The 7,593-nt window shown below is 45.9% G+C and overlaps 1 protein-coding gene and 1 long non-coding RNA gene across 14 annotated transcripts in view; one reads left to right on the top strand and one right to left on the bottom strand.

The window, feature by feature from the left end:
- Positions 1–3,444, top strand: part of LOC135918180 (uncharacterized) — a 118,940-nt gene extending 115,496 nt beyond the window's left edge. The window contains exon 4 of the long non-coding RNA XR_010569591.1: positions 3,092–3,444. This is a non-coding gene — a long non-coding RNA (uncharacterized lncRNA). The remainder of the gene's footprint in view (positions 1–3,091) is intronic.
- LOC135918168 (neuroligin-4, Y-linked-like) overlaps positions 1–7,593 on the bottom strand; it is a 694,509-nt gene that overhangs the window by 259,116 nt on the left and 427,800 nt on the right. The gene's annotated exons all lie outside the window — the stretch shown is intronic.

Below are 7,593 nucleotides of genomic sequence, written 5' to 3'. Positions count from 1 at the left end.
GTATTTTAAAAAGAAACTTTCTGTTCTTCTCAATCAGACATTTTCTGTATTAGTTTTATATTCATTAATATAATAATGCTGTGTCACCACAACAAAACAAAACAGTTCACGAATCTGAAGGATGCCTAACTGTGCGTGTGCAGTGTTCCTGCCGCTCAGTTTGAGTTGAAGCGATAGACAGCAATAGATAGATAAAGAAGTTATGCGGGAAGTCATTAAGAGGCACGACATCAATTGCCTTCGAGGGTTATTGAAATTTACTATGCAAAACTGTGACGTCGTATATCTCCCCCAAGTTTTTACTTACACAGGTCTGGTCTTGCTATGTCCACTTTATGCTCTTCCTGCAACGTACCTGAATCTATCGAGCATTTTTTTTCTCGTGACGCCGATTGTTAGTTCAAACAAAACTCCTGGCAATATGGGGCTATTGTCAGCCTCACCAACCATTCTTTCTTTTGGGGCGACTTCATTGGGATCTAGCCACAGGGATGCTTTTCTCGCAGTTTACAATTTTATTACAGAGACAAAAGGAAGGACTACCTTGATGAATTTCTATAATTGTCAAGTATATCTATTATTTCACTTCGTTATCTTGAATTATTTTATCTCAATATTAACAATATTTTTCTAATTTCTATATCACATTACATTAACCCATGCTCTGCTATTCAAATTTAGTATTGCTTTAATTCAAGACACACTGGAAACGCCTGAGTCTTGGCCAATTTCGCGTAATAGTTATGCGTGAGTACGTGGAAACCACACAGGATATCAATACAAATAGAATATTGCCCATCGTGGGTACATGCCATAAATGTGGCTCATAATCATCATCATAAATAGTAATGACAAAGTTCATTGCACATTTCATTAAAGTAAAGCGCGAAAGGTGTAGAAGGAACTAAGTGTGCGCCTTTGCGCTGTAATCGAGTTTTCGCTGCAAATAGTTTAGTCTTCTTAACTAGGATTTCATTATTTACGGGAGACCTTAGGTGGAACGCTCAATGACGGCTGTAGGCATTACAATTTTCTTAAGTTAGAAATACCACCTTGATCGCATAAGGCGAAGATCACTAATGTCTTAACGCAAACCTAATATTCACCTAACGCGATGACACAGTGGCTATGGTGTTCTACTGTTGAGCATAAGGTTGCAGGTTTGGCTTCCGGCGGTGATGGCCGCACTTCAATAGGAGCGACACACAAAATTGCTTGTGCACCTCTATATACCTGCACGCTACCGAACCCCACGTGGGCAAAATTATACCGGAGCCCTTTACTACGACATCCCCCGTAAGCCAATCTGTAGTTTTGGGGCGGTAAGCCCTATATTTAGGCGGTAAAGTCAATATTCCCCGTTGTCTGCATTAAACCTTAAGAGATGCTGGTATGTAAATCCCTGTAATCTGAAAATATTGAGTGTCTCTAACAGGAAGCAATTTGCAAGTGTGCAATGAATTCTATGGTTTTACGTGCCATAACCCCGATCTGATGATGAGGCACGCCGTATAGTGGGGGATTCCGGATTGATTTTGACCACCAGGGGATGTTGAACGTGCCCCAAATGCACTGTACACGGGCGTTTGTGTGTGTGTGTGTGTGTGTGTGTGTGTGTGTGTGTGTGTGTGTGTGTGTGTGTGTGTGTGTGTGTGTGTGTGTGTGTGTGTGTGAGTGTGTGTGTGTGTGTGTGTGTGTGTGTGTGTGTGTGTGTGTGTGTGTGTGTGTGTGTTTTGTTTTGTTTTCATTTCGCCCCTATCGAAATGCGGCCGTCACACCCGGCACTTGATCCCGCGACCTCGTGTTTAGCAGCGCAAAATCACAGCCGCCAAGCCACCGCTGCGGGTAACTTGCGAGTTTGCTCAATTGGTACAAGCAGACGTTTTGTAAATCCTCTCTTGCTCTTGGCGCCCCCTTCTCCTTAACAGCGTCGAAGACCTTGCGGCTTTTGCTCTCGTGCCTCCTTTATCAGGGAGCAACGCAAAGAGTACAGGCAGCACAAAGTGCTGAGCGAAAGGACAGAATGAATGAGCACGTCACTTTCATTCGAACTCTAGGGTATAGTAATAATTTTGTCCTTTATATAAAAAAACCATCTTGGCCACGGCAGCCGCATTTCGATGGAGGCGAAATGCGAAAGCACCCGTGTACTTAGGTTTAGGTGCACGTTAAAAAACTCAAGGTGGTCCAAATTTCCGGAGCTCTCCACTACGGCGTGCCTCATAATCAGAAAGTGGTTCTGGCAAGTGAAACCCCATAATTAAATTAATTTTAATTTAAAAAAACATCTTGCCCCTTTCCTTTCTTTTTTTATCGCGATAGAAATAATTAGAACATTCGAGAACACTTTTGCCGTCGCCGTCACGGGGATGTTTCGCATAATGTCCAAGGGCACTGACACCGTCGCTCCGTGCGGTGTGCTGCACGTGCGAGTGAATGCGTGAGAGGGCAAGCCGCCAATCGCGATTCAATCTTGTGCGCGCAAGGGAGGAAAGCGCCGGCTTTCGTAGCATGCAAGGAATTGGAGGGAGAGGAGCTTGGGCGGGGGGGGGGGGGGGGGCGATGGGTGTTCGCTTCAGCAGCAGCGCGCGGCCGCACGCGGTCACGTGGGCTTTATCTGGAAAGCGATCTGCTTTGGGCGCAGAGTCTAGGTGGGCCGACGGCTTGTAGCTTCGCGTGTGCTCTGTTCTCGCCGCTCAATTTGTGTTGCAGCGATAGACAGCACGAAGGTCACTTCGCTCGCTGCTGCTGCCGCGCTTCCTCACGCCAGCGTTTTCACAACGAGTATCCGCGATCCTGGAGTGCAATATATGCACGTTTTCTTGTGTGTGCTGACACCATGCTTGTTAATTTAGTTAGCAAGCGAGGGTTCACAAGTTTACACAGCTGCTACCCTTACTTCGTACGGCTGTCTACTCCTTTGCTATTGCAATCGATGCTTCGCCTGTCGGGCGAAACAGCGACTTTTTTCAAAGCTTTTCAACTTGCGTTGTGTTTCAAAAAGCCAACCAAGCTTGCTCATCCCGTCATTCAATCTCGGCTATAAGTTATATAGACAGCAATTTTTGTGCCTCTGATATTGCTATTCTAGGGAAAAGGTGCGGGGTCATGGAAAGGCAGACAAGCACGCGAAGGAGAAGGAGGAGGATCGTCGCTCGCTACAGACGGGTCTTGCAAGAAGAAACAAGCAAGCAAGCAAGCTGCCGGCAATTCCTCCACCCGAGCAACACTTCTGAAGGGCGGTAGAATCTGAAGTCCTGAACAGCCTGTACAGGCAAGGCTAAACACAAGGACGCTTTATAAACGGGGCACAACAACCACTATGAGAGCCGTCAATTTAATGTCGCCGTGCTAACCTGCCCTCACGGCTCACCATTCAGACTACAGGACTGTATCGCAGACGATATTTAGGAGGTGCCGAAACATCTGCAGCACAAATATCCAGTGTCCTATAGCGCGAATAAAACGCCACTTGAGCTTGTGCAAAGGGGGCTGTTCAATGCTTGAGACTCTCTGTTAATACCACACGTTCTACGTCAAATTCAGAACGCAGTAAAAATAATTCTCAAGATCTTGAGTATACGGCACCCGGAGCCAGCTTTAATATCGCGAGTCCCGCATCAGACAGCGCTACCTCCTTGAATAAGTATAACGAAGCGCATCCTCACACACGTTGACCTGCGGCTCATGTAGAATTCGCCGGTTCGGTGGCGACGCGCGATGGGAAACATTTCCGGGGCCACCTAATGAAATTTACGCGCTCATCTCTTCTTCCGCGGTTGAAGAGACACGCTCGGCGCATTGAAGGCGTCGTGCAGAGCGGCGGTTGCGCATCGGAGGAAAAGCGCCGCTGCTTTACACTAATCCAATTTGCACAGGCTAGTACGGTGGCAGCGCTCACAGGTTCGCCGCAGTGGGGTGTGGCGCGGGCAATGCACGGAACCACTGTAGCACATAGCCCTGAGGAATCCGACGCTCCGCTCGTGAGCCATAAGCGTTGGTGAACCGACCTTTACGGGTCAACGAGGTGAGTTGACGTGCCTCCCTTTACAGTTATATCGCGGCTCTTGTTGAATAGTATTTCGCGACATTGCATTGCTGCAGTTTTAACGAATGCCTCAGAAACACTCTGAAATATCGATCATCCGGTCTACAACTACAACAATGAAAAGGTTAATCGCGACCGCGTATGCCCAAACGAGAACGTTTTAGCGTCGCAACAATGGTTTCCAGCACTGTAACGATTACGAAGGAACATCAGCAAAACTTGGAGCTATTACGCGTCAAGACTGATTATTGAGCAGTCAGCCAAATTCTGGGAGCAATGAAAGTCGACAGAATGTCACTGGGTTGTGTTGTTATGGCGTGGTTAGAGCTTAACTTAAACAGGCTGACATATCTGAGTCGAGTGACGACGTTGAATGTTCGTTGGCATGTATATTTTGAGCTAGTCATATTGCTGAGTTTTGATTGATGAGAGGCTGTTAAGCAAACGTAACTCTCTAAGTTGTTTTTCTTGCTTTATTCTACGAATTGCTGTTTTTACGGTAAGCTGAAAAGAGATGATATATAAGCAGCTGGAATGGCAAAATCACCATTTAGTTATTCGAGGGAAGTTGGTGACAAGAACAGCGTTGTCGGGAAGTTATAGTAACAACAAGCGCGCGTGACGTATCAAAACAAAGTGCTAAGTAGCCTCTGCCAATTACTAAGCAACTCTTTAGGATGAAAGAAAGCTCCCATGACAGCCCTAGTATTTGGACTAACGCTTTTGCGCTTGAATAGTCAGACTCTTAGAAGCCTGCACCACAAGGCCCGAAATTGTTTTTGCCCGCGTGACACAAGTTTCCAATTTTACTACGCAGTTTACGCAGAATAGGTTTTGCCTGATTTTTAAGGAAGTTGCAGTGAATTTAATGGTCGTGATGGTTTATATGGGTGTGTGGGAACTCTTTTTCTGAAGAATCGCAAATAAACGACACCGTTGCGAAGGAGAATCATCAGCACTGGGCTTTTCCAGGTGACCTAACATCAGAGAGCAGGCTAGGCCAAATGCCGATAAAGGTTCGGGAATGTCGCAAATATCCTCATGACACGGTTGGCTGCCACTGACACAACGCTTGTATTCTTGCAGGGACTGGTTGTGATGCATAACATTAGTGTGTCCTTATTAAGTTAGCATGACTGTATACCGTTTAACACTAAGCAGGCAATGTTGCAGACGCTACGCAAATAGTGCGGTCATTTATGTCTCACTCCAAGAGTTTTCCAATGTACTTAATTTTGATGTGCGGCACCTTCTGCGGAACAATTACTTAATATTATATAACTACAGCTTGTGAATGAAAGGCTATGTAAAATCACGTATAATTTGAGCACTTTGGTGTTTCCAGTATGCGACGTACTATGTTTACGTCGCGAGCGCGAACCCTGCGCTGTCACCTCGGATTTGGTAGCGTTCCAGTCCACTAGTTCGGTGGAAAATGCGTTCAGAACTGGCACATCTTCCATGCACTAATTACGCCGCATTTGCCACATAAAACTGTGATAATAAATGTTATAATTGAATTACATGATGCACACGTATTTTTATTGTATATACGTGACGCATTATTTTTGGTCACGAATGCTCGCTGCGAAAGGAATATTTGCAGCTTTCGTAGCATGGGCTGGTATGCATGAGACACATATGGAATTTGGGAGAGGGGAGAGTGGGGTTAAGAGGCAAAGAAAGCTTACTTTAAAGTCAGGCGCCTTCAGCGATCCCTCCAACTTTTTACTATTTGCCTGCGACAGCAGTTACTCACTCAACTTTGCGCGAACCTCGCGAATTCATGTATAGGGACATCCTTTTTGTCAAAATGAATGCCTTCTCCCTATGCGATGCAGCAAATCGGCCTTTTTTCTTGTTAACTCTCCTGCCTTGCGTTTCTTTTCTCTCTTTCTAATTCTCTGGTGCAATCACAAACTCCTCCAACAACAGGCAACGATGATAACAACGGTGGCATGACGACGACATTTCATTGGTTGATATTCGAGACAGCGACGAGGCATCTTTTATGAAACACTGAGATTGAATGCTGCCCTGAAAGCCGCTTTTCGAGCGACTGCTTTGTCGCACATCAGATGCTCCCAGTAAGCGTATTGCACCGAGGGCGCATCGAAGCTATTACTGAGATATCATGCGGAAGGCTTCCCGAAGGCGACACCACCATTTCTTATTCATGAACAACTTGTAGGTGCACGCAGCGTCGTCATCATCCAGTTCAATATTACTACTGTTGCCTCCGAGATATACGCAAGGGCACTGACGAGACAGTTCTGTGGTTAGCGCATCTCGCTCCGAAATTCTTGTTGCCGCAGGCACGTACGTTTGACCCACATTTGCGCTGGCCGAAAAAGTTTTAGTTATTTTCGCCACATTTTGAGGATGAGGATGAAGAGGTGACAATGTGAGGAGGTGGTCTCACGAGGACACATAGAGGCGTGTCCTAATTATGGGCAACTTTGTAGACTTTGAGATCACCGTATGCAGGACGACTCTGCGACATGACGCCACCTCGCTTTAGCATACAAAAGAAGAAATGCTAAGGAAAGCACATATTGTGATCGTTCTTTACCACTTCGCGTGTGTTAATTTATGAAAAACACAACGTCACTTATAATAGGCGCATAAGACATTATTGCTGTTTTCCTGTGAGCATACGACCTTCCCATCTAGTTTCTAAGTCTTCTGCTCAGCCGCCATCACGTTTGAGCAGCAATGTAGCCTGCGTTGTTTTCAACTTCGATGCTGCCTTTGCGAAGCTGCCCTTTTGACCGGCTCCGTCAGAACTGGAATGAGATTTTAGATGGCCGCTATCATCTTAGCTGTCTATTTAGTGGTCTACGGTGGTATTGGAACACATGTCTAGATAATGGTGACGTAAAGATGGCGGAGGCATTAAGACAACGGTGGCACAACAAAAATGAAGAACGGACAAACTCGGCAAATGCAGGTCGTGACAGCGCAGAGATTGAATTCCGCGTCTGTTCCTTTTAGCACTTCGTCAGTAGCCTTAATGATAATCCGCCTACGTTACGACCAGGAACGACCAGTCACGAGCAGTGAATGATAACGAAGAAATAGAATCGAGCGAAAGAATATGTTACATTATAGCGGCCCCAATTTTGAACTTTTAGCTGCTGCTCGGCGCAGAGATATGGCTAGTGTGGTTAACATCAAAACCGTCTAACAAGGGTACTCTCCTCTAGCTTTCTTGAGGACGCCTTAACACAGGTGTTATAGCTGCAAGGAAGACAGCTATGTATAGGGCGCTGATAAAAATTAAGAGCATATTGTGCAACAACTTTTTACATTTTTAATTCTATGTGAAGGTCATCAGTGCCTTGCACGAAGCCGCGCCTTCACTTTTGCCGGGAGGGGTCATTCGAAGCGACGAATAAGTGAATAGAATCGGAGGGGGACAATTTTTACAAAATATGGACCTAAGACGGATGGAAGGAGCGACGTTAACACACCGCGCGCGAACGTAATGAATTACTCAAGGGAACATCAGACCCGTATCGCAGGGGCATGTGGGCAATGAAATG

Source organism: Dermacentor albipictus, chromosome 1 (assembly GCF_038994185.2).
Source record: "Dermacentor albipictus isolate Rhodes 1998 colony chromosome 1, USDA_Dalb.pri_finalv2, whole genome shotgun sequence".
In the NCBI taxonomy this organism is placed as follows: Eukaryota; Metazoa; Arthropoda; class Arachnida; order Ixodida; family Ixodidae; genus Dermacentor; species Dermacentor albipictus.
The sequence above is the reverse complement of the archived record's forward strand: the minus strand, read 5'-3'. Positions and strand labels throughout refer to the sequence as shown.